At 38.7% G+C, this 17,425-nt stretch overlaps 1 long non-coding RNA gene across 2 annotated transcripts in view; it reads right to left on the reverse strand.

The window, feature by feature from the left end:
* Positions 1-259: 259 nt before the first annotated feature.
* Positions 260-17,425, reverse strand: part of LOC128142344 (uncharacterized) — a 172,726-nt gene continuing 155,560 nt past the window's right edge. For both annotated transcript variants that reach the window (XR_008235357.1, XR_008235356.1), the window contains exon 4: positions 260-386. This is a non-coding gene — a long non-coding RNA (uncharacterized LOC128142344). The remainder of the gene's footprint in view (positions 387-17,425) is intronic.

Raw genomic sequence — 17,425 nt, forward strand, 5'->3', positions numbered from 1 at the left:
AGCTCAGGGGTATGGTTGATGTAATTTTATAGAACTAACATTTAAGAATAGACTAAACTTTTGAAATATGGGTTAGACTAACCTTAGTTGAAAAAATGACTATGTGAAGAAGATATGAATAAACATTTGTAAGAGCTGCTTCTTCCCAAGATGATGTCTTTAAAATAATCTTGTTTTAGCAAGTGGAAGAAGATAATGATAGCTGCTTTGTAATAATGCTTGCTGTGATTTTCACAAGAAAGTGTTAACTCAGGGCTTATTTGTTTTCTGATGTGCAGATGTGCAATTTACTTGAAGCAAATTCTAACAGAATTTGTTCAGGGAAATATACCTCACAAAGATTTACCTGAAAATCAGTGGGTTACTAATCAGCTTGTTCTTTCACCCTAAAAACCAAAAACCAGTGAAAGTCTCTAAAGGTGGTAGAAGTGGTTCTTTCAACTCACCTTCTGAAAAAGTGAAGGATCTAGAATAAAGGGATTTGGATGTATGGCCACGCCTGAAGTAGAGTAACCATTGAATCATTAAGATGATCATTATCCGAGCATAACCAAATCTTTTGAGATTCCACTCTTTGATGCAGGGGTTCCAGCTCTGAACCTGTGTCTCCCTCTCCAATTGCCAAAGGCAAGAGATACGCTATGGTGCACAGTTCTTCCAGCATCAGTCAACTCTTAAACTTGTTAAAAAGTATTATAAAAATTTGCTAACATCCTTTTTACTCATGAAAGTGTTGTTCCTTTCAGAGTTTCCATCAGGTCTTACAAGTGTTAGTGTCAGAGCCCTGTAGGCCAATATTTTAAAGTTAGAGCCTTAGAATTGTAAAATAGTATGCTGTAATATATGAGAATGATTGAAGACTTTTCAGCTTTCTAGTAAAGAAAATTACCTAGAGATTTCTGAGTACTGGTAAGTAATGAAATTGAACTGCGACAGTTAAGAAAAATGTTTTTAGGCGTTGTGTTATATGATAAAGTAGCTGCAGTCACTAGGATACATATAAAACCTCTAATGCAACTGCAAGGGATTTGGATGGATTGGTTCCCGTGGTAAGGTTCCCTTTTCCCATTTGCTTTTCTGCTCATGTCTGAGGAAAAACAAGAAAGGACCCTTCTTTCCTGTGTGGTGTATAGAAAGGCGGGTCTTCTAATGGACTAAACAGCATTGTTCCCAGGTGGTCTGGCTATCCTGTAGAGAGTGAGGTGGTAAAAGGGACATACTAGCGTTCTGGAAAACATTGGGGAGAACCAGAGGCTGGTGTTATGGGATGCAGAGCTGGAGGGCACCCCTCATTCTCTGTGTAGGTGGCATAGAGCAGAGCCTCAGTGGATGGCGGAAGGCACAGTTCGTGTCTATGTTCATCCAAAAATCTACATGTCTGTACTCTCTGTTTACATAGGAGACAAATTTATTCTAAAGGGTTCTTTCACAGAGGGAGTTAATGCACACTATGCAAAAGCCATGGACAGGTTTTTTCCTAAGGAATGCCTCAAAGCTGCCTTTAGCATACAGTGTAGTATTGAAAGCAATAGAAATCCACATATAAGATTTATTCTTAGGGCACATCACAGTCGCTAGCACATAGTGTGCTTTTGAGCACCATAGAAAAGGTTAAGCTTTGACAGTTGTTTTTTTCTCCAGGGGAAGGCCCGAACCGAGGCTGGAGCCACATACAGCATAACAGAAAGACAAAGAGCAATGACAGGAGGATGACAACCTGTGTCCCAGTGTACTTGCACATGACACTGCACTTCCACAAGGTGCAGAGAGCCCATCTGGCAGGTGACACAGAGGAGGCCTCCTCCAGTCCCTGCTGCTACTGTCATTTAGCTCGTGTTCTTTGTATACAGGTACTCTTCAATGCTTTAACTCCCTATCCCAACTAAAAAAGCTGGATGGCTTGCTTTGCATGAAGGATTGAAGTGACTCAGATCATAGCATCATAAGACAATTCAGGTTGGAAGGGACCTCTTGAACTCATCTAATCCAACCTCCTGCTCAAAGCAGGATCAGGGGTCAGATCACACCTGGTTACTCAGGGCTTTATCCAGTCTGGTTCTGACGATTGAAGACTCCAGTAAGCCCCAGAACCGTAACAGGGGAGGAAGCAGGGTCAGAACAGAGGAGAGGAAGACTGAGGAAGAAAAGAGGAAAAAGTAGAGGAGGTAGTGAACCTCTTTTTCTGGCATATATGCAACAAATATAAATATACAGAAAAAGTACACCCTGGCAAAACTGGCAACTGTACAAGGTATCTCCAGTGAATAGATAATACCAGGGTAGAAGGGAAAGGGCAAAGTGAATCCTTTCTCTAATAATTACTTTAAATTAAGGTATGGTAAATCAATGAGTTCAGGATGAGTGATGGGTCTCTGTTATGCCATCAGTTATATTCATGAAATAACTGATGTATTTTAAACCTAGGCATGTGTATTTATGCATGTATCTGTAAATAATAATACAAGAATGATGGTTAATTTTAATATCTGACATATACATAAATCAGTGAAACTCTGAGAAATTATCTTGAGCGTACACAATAGGGAAGTTTATATGTGAGCAGCCACGGAACTTGGTAACTGAGTAGACTAAATTAGCACTTGATGCTTAGGCTGCAAGGAGTTGGTTGCAATGAAGGAGAGAAAAAACAGGCAGCAATGATAATGTACAAGAATAAGGTGAAACGAGGCATCCCAGAAGGTACGCGTGATCTTTAGTAGGGCAGTAAGTCAGGGTACAGCTAAATATGAGTATGGGATGTATTACTCTGCTACAATTCATCCTGGATGCCTAATTGTTTTACAGGGGATATAAATAATTTGTTGAGAATATCCACCATACATTTATAAAACAACGTCTAGCTGAGGTGCCACGAATCCCTATTCTTTTTCTCTTTCTTTTGATTCTAGGAGACTGGCCAAGTTATATATACATTTTATACAGCTATCAATAAACATCTTCAATGGGTACAGTATGATTTACAGTAATTTGCTTATAGGTAGATCTGCTACTGGCTAAGCCATGTTCTGTAGGATGCAACTGGATGCCTAAAAGGAATTTGAATCCTCAGAGGCTGCCTATGACATTCAGCTTTTTACAAAATCAGGCCACATTTGACAAGTTATGGAACAAAAAAAGAAAAAAGCTCAAAAAACAATAAAAGCAGCTCTATATGTGACTTTTATGCTAGACCTTACAATGATGGAAATAATAATGATGAGATGTGTTAACTTGGCAATTATTCAAAAAAACCTTTTAAGACTAGCCAGCGAGTTTATGTAGCAAAGGAACCATTGTGATAGGAACTATCACAACCAAAAGGTATTGGCAGAATGATCATACAAAAGGATATTGAGAGCTTAAAAGGATAGTTTTAGTGCCATGGACTTTAATTCATCTAACCATGGCCAGTTCCAGCAGGTAGGTATTAATTAAATGCACACCAGTTGCCACCCAACCTGTGAATCTGTAGTACTCAGATGCTTCTTTTTCTGATCTCTAAACTTTGCCCAGCTTTCATGAACCATATTATGTGTAATGACAGTAGTTCACCTAATATAAATTTTCAGGATTTCCTTATTTTCCTTGCATTAATACTGTATGAGAACTACTGTTGTTTTCTTGAGGAAGGCAAGCATAACAAACATCGCTTAGGAAGTTCTATTGGTAGTTATTATTTTCAAAAGCCTAAGGAATATGTTGAAGATTAAATAGTGAAGATGGACCACACCATCCAAGCAACAGAGTCATACTAGCCAGAGACTCACAGAAATGAGGGTCATCAGGTCCTCATCCTCTGCCTGTAGGGAGAATCTGCTATTCATAGCTCATGCCATGCTTGACAGGAGCTAGTCTGGCTTATCTTTAGAGATCTCCAGAGATGATGATCCTAGAGCCTAGAAAGGTCCTACCTTACTGGCCTTTATAGTTTATCGAGATACTGTCTTACGGACCACATGTGCTGGCTTGCTGGGGTGCAGAAGCTGTTAGGGAACTATGGAGATGAAGAAATATCGCAGTGTCACCTATCCACTGTGCTGCAGTATCAGCATGCTGCCATGTAAACCAGCAAAACGTAACCATACGCTTCTTTAGTTTTAAAGATCTGAAAGGCTCACACCTCAGCGAGAAAGATTTTAAAGCCCAAGCTGCAGCATTTTAAACTGTTTTATAGAAGTATGTTTTTGCCTTCTCAATTCAAAGGTGTAGTCTCCAGCTTCTTCAGTACATTCTGAATTAATAGTGGGACTGTCTTATACCTGTTCTTCCTCAACAGAAGAATAACAAAGTATAGAATGACTGCCAAAACTTGCTGGCTAAGTGGAAAAAGTATGTCATCAGCTCAAAACTGATGCAAAGTAACTTCATCCCTTGAAGGAAGGGAAGATAATATGTTCTGGAGTCACAGTCACTAACTGAGCCAAGCAGTCAAGATTAAAGCTATTTGCTGGGCTTCAGGATGTAGATTACTCCTACGTAACTGATAATTGTAATTCCACCAACTCATACTGAGAAAGTAAGAACATGCCATGTTTATAGTTGAAATATGCAGTTTATGAATAGCGTTCTGCCCTGTTTTGGAGAAAGAGAACAGGGAAAAGCCAAACCGAGACTGATGTACCGTGCACATTGCTACCTCATAAAATATTGTTTAAGAGCTAAAGAACATCTGCTGAAGCCTCTGTGTAATTGTCAGTCCATACAGAAACAGTTCATCAGGGCTGCTCGCTAAATTCCCTCATGTTCACAATTCCAAATTGTTGGTAAATCTTAACATTGCAAGACCCTTCTACAAACAAGTATTCTTTGAATGCTCCTACATTAGTCATGGTAAATACTACTTAACAGTTGAGTTTACAAATATGGCATATTGCAGTGTAAGTATTGTGTCTTACAAATCAAAGGCAAGATGTATCTTATTCTCAAAGGCTTGGAACTGGCTGCTGGCATATTATTTTTTCATCTACATTCAACTCCTGTCTTTGTCATGAGTAGAAGTAAACAAGCTGCTTCTTATTATTCCTCTTAATTATTTACATTACAGTGGTGTATGGAAACCCGGATTAAGATCAGGGTCTCGCTGTGACTAGTGAAATCGTACTAAGAGGCAGATGGAGGCAGTTCAGAATTGCTCCATGTCAAGGACGTTCTTGGAGCTACCAGGGATGTAAGTGCAATGTCTTCAGATCCTTGGAAGAGGGCAAGACACGGTCCCCTCAGCACCTAGCTAGCTCTGTGAGCCAGTGAGGAGACCGCAGGCAGGACTTATTCTACATTCTTCTGGTCCTCCTACATCCTTTCCTATCCTATTAGAAACTGTTGCATCATAAAGAAAATGGCAATGTAATTTTCTGTTAAAAATAAATAGTATTTAGGTATAGATGTAGCATACAGTTCCCTGTCAAGAGTGCTTTGAATAGCTATTCAGCAGTCATTGTAAGGAGAGTCCCACTCCATATCTTTTTAGTATGTTATATGCCTATATAACTACATATATCTTCCAAGATAAACATGCACGTATAACTTTCAAAAAGCTGTGAAAACTTTTTGACATTTCCAGTGGGTTGCCCAAAATGTAGTAATGCTTCTTTCTATTACAAGTGCAGTGGTACAGAAAGATGCAGCCACTGCTCACTTACTTCCATTTCTAGTACACATAATGATGCTGGTCTATATGGGAGTACTTGGTACTAAACGGCGGACTTTGATACTCTGTAATAACATCTGGTTTGAAAAATTTCTTTTCTCAGATTCCTTTAAAATATACCAATTGATAGCTGAGAATTCAAGTTCAAGTGGAAGAACAATGGTCATCATCCTTATGATCTTGGGTTGCATATCTTTACTGTACTATCTTTGCTGGAAAGTGCAGTCAGTTGCAAAATTTTCCAAGTATTTAATGTTTTCCAGTGTGCTAATTAGGTCACTTGTTGATGGCTTAAAATTACTTCAGTTTACATATACCAAAATATGTCTTAGGTTTCAAAAGTATTAACTTACAGTCTAGTTGTTTGCACTATTTAATTGATCTTTAATGAATTGCTGCTTTTGGTAAAGGCCTCTGTAATGATGCTTGCTTCAGAAGGACTAAGTGTAGAAATTTCTCATCTTTTTTATATAAAAAATCATTTGGATTAGAAAGGACACCTGACTGACAAAAGTCAGACTGATTCTAAAATATCTGCTAGAAACATCCACTTGACATGATGGCATTCCATCTGAAATAAAGGTGAGCAAATCAAATCTTATGCTGTTCTTTTATTTTTTGTTGCTTTGTGCTGGGCAAAAAAGTTATGAAAGAAGTCTACACTGATATGCCAGTTCTCTAGCAATAGGGAACGTACGTCAATGTTAAGACTTAGAAGATCCCAAATGCAACTGTGACTGATGCCTAAACTGGAAGAAGCAGATTTCAGATGGAAAGGAGAATAAAACCTGTCATATTTGTAAAGCACTTAGATCCCTCTCCCCCTGCATCTATTTTTTTGTTTCTAAATTGTGGGAGGCAGAAGAACTTATTTTTGTTTTTAATGATGAGTCTTTTCACTGATTATTCTTGCTTTTTCTATTGCTGCTTCTAGTAAAGAGGTACCAGATGAGAAAAAAATGTTTCCAATGACCTTTCCTGTCCTGGAAAAAATCCCTAAACCAACCTGCTCGTGATTTGTCATCTTGTTTACAAGTTAGCTAAGCTTTGCTTTTAAAAGGGAGAACAGTTCACTCCTTTTATGATTTTATAAATTATGTTTGAAGGCAGTTTTTGCTTCTGTCACTTGGTGCAGCTGTGCAGGGAATATGCTGGAGAATTTGATATACTATTGACATTATTTTATGAAAGCAATGTCAGGTTTTATTTGTGCAGATGATAGCTAAGAGACCCAAGTGAGTGTCAGTTATTACTGGGAACATCAAAGAAAATAAGCAGATGGGAATAAAATACACCCAAATATGGGACAAAAAAGTTATGCCAATTTGTCATACACTGTTTCGAGACATAAGGCATTTAATGGCATTACAGCTTTCCAGACTAGGTGCATTGTTTTAAATTGGTTAGTTTTGTTTAACCAAGGCGGGGGGACACATGACAAAAAAAAACCAGTTTTCTTGAGAAATTCTTCATATTGGGATACCCAGCATCTCTGCAAATGTTTACCCTAAAATGCTATGAGAGAACAGGACACCTGTTCCAGAGCACCCCATGATAACTTTATTTATAAAATGTAAAAAATTAGTACCTGAAACATCAACTTTGTTATTATATGGATGGCATACAAACTAGTAAGTACCTGTGTTTTGGGATGATGACTTAGTCAAACCCGTTTTATATCTTGCATGTTCCAGAGGTGGCAGCATGTTTGACACTTCAGGGATCTCTCTCAGCTCCTCCTGCACTTGCTTCTGAGGACAGATGTACCCAGATGCTATTTGGCTGTATCCTTCAGGAGTTACATGTAAAGAATGAGATGCATCTCCAGTCTGTAACTGGACAAGAAAGGGCAGTAGGGTCTATGGAATTCAGATATTTTCTGGTGAGCAGCTACACCTTTAGTCTTGCCCTGCTTTGCCTATCCTTTGTTTCCACCTTGTGTGGACACAGGAATGAAACATCACACATCTTCAAATGTTTCCAGTAAAGACTCCTGGTTGTTGATCCTGCATTTCAGCTCAGATGCAACTGCCTTCTTTACAGCCGCTGTAATGCCAGCATACAGTAGAAGTAGTCAGAAATGCAGTAACCTCGTTCTTCTTGGATGTATCTTCAATTCTCTAAACATTTTCATGTTGTTAAACTTTCATATCTGTATATAAAACCCATAGGTTGCTGCAATAAAAATTTACCATTGAAGGTACAAAATATATTTTGCCCAAGCCTGTGGCAGTGGAAGTGCTAATGAAAAAATTTGAGCAACTTGTTTTTGTTGCCTGAACAAGAAAATTCTTCATAAGAAACCATAAACACATAACAAAAGTTATCACCCCAGGAAAGCAGCTGGAGTCAATTTTCAAGGTAAGTATCCAGTATTATCCTTTTTAACAATCTTCAAATAATTTTTGAACAGTGATGAGTTGTCACTTGCAGACATAGTGATGATACAGGGCTGTTAGGCAGATTAAGTGAAGGGAAAGGAAAGCAAATGTGATGATGTTTCAGATACTGTAATGAAATCTAATTTGGTCATTTTTAAAGACAAAACATACTGGAATAATGACACAAAACAGTTTCTATTGAAACAAGAGTATGTTTTTGTGCCAGATAAATGGTATTCACAAAATGTTGTTAAATATATTCAGATTTAATGAAAACATGGCATTACTAGGAAAATGTTGTGTGGGTTACCTTAAGCATAGCATTCAAATCTCATGAGTATTAAAAAAAGGCATGAGTTGCATATACAAACTCATATACTTCTTTAATTTTCATCTTACACTTTCTTTCTTTGAAACCAGAAGTATCTGAAGTATTTCTTTTAAATATGAAAACTTTCATCCCCTAATATGATGGAAGAAGCTGACGTTTTAAAAAAAAGTGTTAAGTATTGCTGGACTGAACTTGGTTTATAGTTACAAGTAGTGTTGATGTGTCCTGGTTTCAGCTGGGATAGAGTTGTCTTCCTAGTAGCTGGTACAGTGCTATGTTTTGAGATCAGTATGAGAATAATGTTGGTAACACTGATGTGTTCAGTTGTTGCTAAGTAATGTTTAGTCTAAAGTCAAGGATTTTTCAGCTTCTCATGCCCAGCCAGTGAGAAAGCTGGAGGGGCACAAGAAGTTGGCACAGGACACAGCCAGGACAGCTGACCCAAATGGGCCAAAGGGGTATTCCATACCATGTGACGTCATGCCCAGTATATAAACTGGGGGGAGTTGGCCTGGGGGGGGATCACTGCTCGGGGACTAACTGGGCATCGGTCAGCGAGTAGTGAGCCATTGCATTGTGCATTTCTTGTATATTCTAATTCTTTTATTATTACTATTGTCATTTTATTAGTGTTATCATTATCATTATTAGTTTCTTCTTCTCTGTTCTATTAAACTGTTCTTAACCCATGAATTTTACTTCTTTTCCCAATTCTCTCCCCCAACCCACTGGGTGGGGGGAACTGAGCGAGCAGCTGCGTGGTGCTTAGTTGCTGGCTGGGGTTAAACCACACCATGATGATAACACTCTAAGGTCAGGGAACCAAAAATTGTGCTAAATAATTAGTATTCAGATATAAATGATGGACTAGATTGATAGAACAATGATGGATACAAAATTCTTCATATATTTTGATTGTTGCAACAATGTTTATACTTATTTGCAAGGAGTACTGAGAATCGGTGTAAATTCACATTAGATATTGTAGTGTGTCAGAAACATTGTAAATATTCTCCATTTTGGCTTAATTTACACAAAATACAGACTTGCTGAGCATCAGCAAAATCAAAATGGTACTACTGCCTAGCCAGAAATTTAATCTGGTATGTTTATAACTCATGACTTATTTCATGGGATCAACAAGGAAATGTTTTGTTCTTTTTAACTGGTCACATGAGGCAAAGCCGGCTGTGATGTAAGATATAACAAATTTACCAAAGCTAATAGTTTTATATATGCTTGCATGAAATCTGAACGTATATTATGTGTCATCTGCAGTTTATCATGTCATCAAATTGACCAGTTGTAATTCTGATAGTTGCTGACTAAATTATTACACATAATACAGACTATAATGTAAAAAATATCCTCTTAATATTAATAATCTGTGGATTTCTGCAGATGTGGTACGTTACTACTGATTATATTCTGGTTAAGAAATGGTTTTGTATATTAAAACCACAGAACAGTTTTTGTCTGGCTGTATTGTATTTCAGCCTCAAGATTTTGACCAAAGTTAGAAGAAGAATAAGGGCTAGCTTAAAATAAAATATGTTGACCTGACCAGAACAAATAGGCCATATCTCTTAAATCCTGTCAATTTGCATTTAGCAAAGAGGTAATGCAGCAAAATGAAGAAGGGGTAGATCAGGATTGCTGTTTCAGGATCATTCCAGCTGGGAATGACTGATGCACAGGGCAATCCTTCCATATCCCCTGTCACCTAAAAGATGCTTCCTATAGCAACCTGATATCTCCAAGTGATACCTCTGCCTTGTGAAAAGCCTCAGACCTCGCAGGGAAATCCTCTGTCCAGTATCAGCTATTGTATTAATATGAAGGAGATGAAGCTTGGAAGAGGGAAATGGCAGAGTTAAGTCAAGCTGGTGAATACTCAGAAAACCATGTTAAATAATTTGTCAGAGAGAAGATGAAGTATGTTATCCGCTGAGCACTTATTTTCAATGTTTCTTTCTTTTTCAGTCACTTGTATACAGTTAATCACTTTGATTATGTTTTCAAAGGGCATTCTTTTAGGTTTCCTAGTACAAGGTGAGACTTGGTATAGCAGTGATACTCAAGAAAGCTGATAATGTATCAAGGAACAAAGGCTGCCAGGAATAAGATGGTATGTAGAAGATGCTTATAGATTCAGGGAAGAAGATCAAAACTATCCATGATGGTTAGTAACTATTAAAGGCAGAGAAGGATCACAAAAAGAAAGCATTTCTTCCAAATCAGGTATTTCAGTCTCGGCACTGAACAGCACTACTTCTTGATATGGGGAACATACAACTATTGGAAGAAAATCATCTGTTGTCCCGCTACTAAATGCATCGAAGCCTAGGATGCTCAGGGTGGCTATGGCTATTGCTTCCAAAAGGGTATAGGAGGGATGTTTACATCAGTGGTACCTGGTAGGGGAGGGCCATCCTATCTAGTGTCCCTTGTCCCTCAATTTTCCTGTGCCCCGAAATGTGGACAGAGTGACAAGACTCTGCCCACCGCTCCTCCATCTCAGCTCTATCCCTTCTTACAGCCAGCATGTCTTAAGCCTATGGCTGTCAGGTCCTTGAGCAGCAAAATGTCATAGCTGAGAAGCCCAGAGCTGACTCTGCCAGCAAGTAAATCAGGAATATGCTAGTTATCAGCATTGAGAGCAGATATTCAAGCTCAGATCTTCAGGGAGCCTGACACTGCTCTTCCAGCAACCACCAGAAGAATGCCTGTCTTTAACTTCCAAGAATCAGGTTCTCTGATGAAAACAGCTCATAAAATTGACTAGAAATGCAATCCTCTTCACACAGATGACTACTAAATAAGAGAAAAAAATAAGTACAAGAAACAAAGAAATGGAAAAAAAAAATCTATAAGCTATAGGGCACATATTCATAAAATCAAAAATTGTTAATGTCAGAATGTGTTAGGGGAGCACCTTGTACTTCTTGACTTTTGCTCTGACATTTTACACTAGGTTGAACACAAAATGTTCAGGGTTTTTTTTTCTTACCTGACACTGAAAGTGTTTTCAGAAGCAAACAAAATACACAGTATTTCTGCAGCTGGTGTGCAAATAACCTTTTTGGACCTGTAATATTCTTGGCATTTTTTTTTGAATTATAAAACCATCTTCAGACTGGATGAAAATTGAGCAGCTCTAAAAGAATAAAGTTTGACAGCCTGAGGCCATGTTCACAGAACTTTTCAAATACGCAGCAGAATGACAAATTTGCAAAACAGCAAAAACACCAAACTATGCCTCAACAACAAACAACGTTTTGTCTTGTACTTTGCCAAATATCACCTCTAACACTGGCTGAAAAATTACTCCTCGAATTATGCATTTGGAGGACAAATTCTGTTGGTCCTCAGATGTGCTAGTTACATTTCTTTTATTATTCAGCCAGCTACTCAAACATTACTTGTCAAATGTTACAATAACAATCTTGTATGCTTTTCAAGTAGTGATCAGTCACTTCTAATTATCACATAAGCCCAATATGGACTTCCCCAATATCAGATCACTCTCTCTGTTGATTAATTCACGTCTATGTAGCTTTGTGTGTGTCACGTATGAGATCCTCAGAACCAAAAAAGAATCAAAAGTTAGAGGACTAGTAAATTTGGTAGCCATGTGGCACATTTCAATAAGAAAGTAGCATCAGCATTCCTTAAGAAGAACCAGGAGAAATGTAAGGAGAAGTAATTTTAATTTTTGGCTACAGTGATTTAGATTATGTGGAGGGGGAAGGCAGAGATTCATGAAGAAGGTGTAAGAGGCTGCCTCAGTACATTGTGTATTTTCCTTCCCAGAGGTCTGGAGAAAGGAAAACACACCTATCTGGGCATTTGGGCAGAGAAACTATAGGAAACATGATGTGGAGAAACATTTACAGGACAATACGATGTCAAGAGAAAATCATAAAAGATCAGTGAAAAGGAAGAAATAAAGAACAAATCCAGATGCTTCAGCTGCTGTTTCACTAAAAAGCTAAGAGGAGTCTCACAGCAAAAGCAGAGGTTAGTCTTGATTGTTTATGAGTTTTTCTTCTTTTTGGTCATCAGAGAGAATCATCTGTGATAGTGAGGTTCTTTACCGGACTAGGCAGTGAGGTCTCACAGAGTCTTTTTGTTAATTCATGTGAACTGCAATGATATTTCCAAGAGATGATGTTCTTTTGCACTAGAATTCATTTTGAGAGGTTGTTACGAAAAGAGTTTTTTTGAGCTAGATCTACTGCAGAAAGAGTTATGAAGGAGCTAGAAGATTGTTCCCTTGGTGCATTTGGAAGTGGTAGGAAATGCCACACAAACAGATGAGCAATTACAAAAAGCAGAAGTAATACAGGAAATTTATTTTTATTGTACAATATCCTATGGAGTCTCCTGCCAGGTTTGCTTTGTGAGGGCTTGGCTGGACATGCAAAGTTGTTTCATTTTTGTTGTTATGGAGAAGAGTATTTTCTTTCCAGAATTGCTTCTGCTGTTTCCAGTCCTGGAGTGGTTCAGAGACACCAATCTGTAAATTGCAGTGCTGCGTCTCTGACCCTCCACTGGGCACGTAGATGACAGCACAGGCAAACAGAGCAGTGCTGCTCCTGTGGTGCCTTGCTTACAAGCTTAACTCCTTGTTTTAATGCAGGTTAGTATATCCTTATTACAAACTTCACAAAATGATATATCACACGTCCATGCTCCTGGTCAGTCAGGACTAGGCTTGTTTGTGAGGTTCTTCAGTCCACTGATCTCCAAGGGCCATCATTTCCTTTCCTTTATCTTTTATTTTTGCCTACACCTAGCTGTGGCACTTTGAATGCCCAATACCCTGGCCTGAGGAGTTGAGCTCCACTGACATGCAGCTCTTGAGTGCCTTTGGGAATACTTGAACGCCTTTTTTTTTTTATCCTCAGCTTTGGCCCACACAGAGTTGTCTTGATCTGGAGAGCCTCACAGACGGCATTCATGCCTTGCTGCCTGGCAAGTCCCAGTGAAAGGCAGGTCCAGTGCCCACTGCCCACTCTGCTCCTTTGGAAGTCTGCTAGCAGGGAAGAGTAACAGGAAAATCATCACCATGTTTAGGGGCTGAAATCCTGCCTGGCCTTACGTAGGCTTCTCAAGGAAAGGGACTGCAGGTTCTCCATGGCCTTTTGTCCCACAATGTGCTTTCCATTAGGATCTGGCAGGATGTGGCCCTTTAATTTTGCAGTACATTAATTTTCCTAGTGGTTCACTAAAAGTGAACCGTAAATAATACAGAGGGTTTGTGAGGACAGATGCATTAAAGTGTTTAGATACAACAAAGACACAAATACTGTAAATAATGTATTAGATTTGTACCAGATTAATTTAATATTCTTCTGCAAAGCTGGTAGACCCATACAGGAAACCACAATGACCCTTGAATCTATGGAGCAGACTACTGAAGCAGCACAGGTCAGGGTGTTCACAGAGGATCCTGCAAGGGTTTACATGGAAGGTGTAACTCACCTCAAGGGGCAATTTCTGCTAGCCTTATTCAGGATAAATGGTGGTCTTACTGCAACAGATGACTGTGTGGAGTAACATGCCATTTGCTAGTCCGTTTGGAAGAAACAGTTTAAAAAGGACTGAAAACGGCTTGTAAAGGCAGCAATCTTGAAGACAGAAAAGTGCTTGATAGGTGCTTAGAAATTTCCACACACTAGGAAACATTTGCTTCTTTTTTCCTCCTGTATATGTAAATGCAAGGCAGCATGGCAGAGCTGCTAGTAGCTCCATTCCTTAACTGAGGTTCATGGCTTAAGGTTATTTCCACCACGCTATACGGTTTCAGCAGCACTACAGAGCTACTTGATCTTTTTTCTGTGTTACTTGGGGACTAAGTCATCAGCTATTAAAGACTTAGTGACATCCATTAAAGACATAAGAAGGATCTCAGCTGGAACATATTTAAAGCCAGGAAGATTATCCATGTTTGTGCAACTTGAGATAAACTACCTTTAGTGGTTTTAAAAGAGATCAAAGCTCCTAGGTATTTCTGCTTCTAGAAATGTGCTTGCCTACAGTCAGATATGTGTCTGATGATACATGGGAGATGCATAGAGACTGCTTTTTAAATCTTTCTTTAAAACACTAAGAAAGAACCAGACCAAATCGTTGGAAATTTTCTGGATAACCATCACATACCTAACAGCTGGGCAGCTGCATGATGCAGTTACTGGTTAGACCCTATCCTGAGGTGCATATTTTTTCTTAGGAGACAAGTCAACCCATTAGCTCCTGAAGAAAAATAAAAACTTAGCTCAAAATTCTTGCTTCCTTATAGTAAAAATTAGCAATAAAAAAATGTAGCTAGTATTTTATTACTCTTTGCATGCTTCATATTCCAGAGGTATTGAAAAACATCTTCTTTTGCCCTATCTGAATTCTATCTCTGAGAATTCTGATGAAACAGTATAACAGTAACAGAATGGCATAGGATATAAAGCAAGAGGAGGATATTTTTGTGTTTCACCTTTGGGGAAAAAAATGGGTCAAGGAGAAGCTGGTATTTTTGGGAGGGGAGTCTGAATGATGATGGAGGTCTGTAACCAACAAATTTCCCCTTACTTTAGCTCTCACTGACTGACAGGAGCAGGAAGACAGAGGCAGAAACCTGCCAAGAAAGAAGGCAGTGAAGAGTTGTAGAGCACAACCTTGGTCCCATTTCTAACCAGTGTTAGCCAAACACCCCATGTAACCTACTCCAGGGCTTGTAGTTAAGGGCTCTTGGCTCCTATTCCACTGAAGTCATGAATGGTTTCTCGTGGCCTTTAGAGTTGTTATTGTAAAATCTAATCAGACTACATCTGTTAAATAATCCATGTGCAATTATACACCTGTATTTAAAAATATGTTAGATGGTATGCCTGCAAAACCTCAGCCCTTTACTGGATTTATTCTCACTAGATGTATGGAATGGAAAAAGCAAGTGATCCAGCTTGCTCTTAGTTGATGGAAAGATCCACGTTGATTTCCACAAGCTGCAGGTAAGTCTAACAGCGCATCAGAATTTCAGGGCTTGCTCTTACACTGTAATCAGCTGCTGAGCAAAATTATCTTGCATGGTCAGTTTTGATGCCTAGCCTCCCCCTTGCCCCCTTCACAAATTATTCCTGTTGTTCCTGGTACACCTTCAAGGAAAAGCTCATTGTGCATCACCTGCATATCCTGCATCCACCATCACCTGTATGGCTACTGAGAAAAACTTGCACAAAATGTGTGTTAGCATCTCTTGGCAAGGCAAAAAAGAAGTTGCATTCGGACTTGAAGAAAAGTTGTCTTTTTCTTGTTGGTTTTTTTTCACCTGCTTTGCTGGATCAATTGTTCAGGTATAGGTCATCCACATGAAAACATGATCCCAGAAGTGGAGCAAATGTCAGCAAGTTGCGTATATTCCAGTCAAGGTTATAGCAATACTGCCTGTGAGCTGGTTTAATGTACGAGAGCAGGGTGGATTTTTTTCCCCCCAAGACTGACAAAGCATTCTTATGAGACAAATCTTTATTTGAGTAGGTCCTCTCTTTCTTTCTTCTTCTTTTCTCTGGACATTTTTAGAGACATTTGTGCGTGGCTGCCAGATTTCCAGAGGTAAAATGATACATCAAATTCTAAGTGATAGGACAATAGCAGTTAAATTAAAGCGATTCACTACATTAATTTTTATTTCAATTATATGGAAATATAATCTAGCCTGGGAAATATGTGAAATTGCTCAGGGTCACAGAATAGCCCACGTCATGTGCAAGTTAGCAAGTTACAACAAGTTAAACATCCCTCTACCGTACAATCTTTGTATGTATTTCACTCATAATTACTCTGTTTCTGGTTAAAGCAACCCTAGGCAAGCCATGATATAGTTCCATGTAGGAAAAAAAAAAAAGTTATTTTCCAATTTTTTCATGAGATTATCTGTTACTATATTTTTTGTTATTGCTTATTTTGGCTCACTCCCTGTGCCCAAAAGTCAGATTAATAGATTTTTTTGGTTCAGAAGACTTTCCTAAGGGTAATACTTAGCCTTTGCTGTGTAAAATCTAGAAAATGCCTGCCCAGAACAATACAATCATTAAAACAGGCACTGGACTAGGGATGGATAATAGTATTTTCAGTCTAGGAAGAATAAGAAACAAAATAGCCATGCATTTCTAAGTGTGCACATTTGTGCCAGTGGCTGTCTGCGGAATTTGATGCTAACTGAAACGGGTTTTTTTCCCTGAAACAGACTTTGCTCCATTCTCTTTGGAGTTTTGTATCTTCTCATACTCCATCCCTGGGATCCAGTAGAGCGTATTGCAGAAGAATGAACGTGTGGATTACTAGGATGTATCACTACATTACCTTTGTTGCCTCAGGTATTTTTACAATGAGGTTTTCTTTATGATGTATAAAAGCTTGCAACAGAATTTTGGAGCTGCAAATGAACTACGAATGAGCTTGAGAGTGAAAGATTTTGTGAATGTGTCAAGAAAAGTGGAAACAAAAATAGGAAGAAAGTGGCAAGACAGGTGCTTTCTGTAGACTTTGATTTTCCAAAAGTGGCTACCTTTAGGAGGAAAAGATGTAAACTAAAATTATTCATTACAAAATCAGCTCATTCTTTCATGTGAGCAAACATACCCTGGTATGTTCTAAATATAGCAGAAGCTAAATCCCCTAATGTGGGAAAACAGCAACAAAAAAATGTTCATCAAACACACACAATGGACTGTGACCTGACGGAATAGTTATGAGTAAGGAGCCTGGTGTTCAGTGTGTAAGGATGCACAATTATAAACCAAATACTGACAGGACACACTGGCACTTCTGGCAACCTCAAATCAAAAGGGGTGGCATTAGCAAAGAGCAGTGGAAAAAAAAAAAGACCAAACTTCAAGCACAGCTTGAGAAACTGTCTTCTGGACATGTCATACCATCTCTGGAAGGTGCCCAAGGGAATTGCCTTTTTCCTATATTTAGGGAAAATTTGTCTCGCTTGTCATACGGATAAAGGCACGGTAAAGCAGGCTGAATTCAAATTGACACTATATTTTGTTAGCATTTTGAAAG

This window comes from Harpia harpyja, chromosome 5 (assembly GCF_026419915.1).
Source record: "Harpia harpyja isolate bHarHar1 chromosome 5, bHarHar1 primary haplotype, whole genome shotgun sequence".
In the NCBI taxonomy this organism is placed as follows: domain Eukaryota; kingdom Metazoa; phylum Chordata; class Aves; order Accipitriformes; family Accipitridae; genus Harpia; species Harpia harpyja.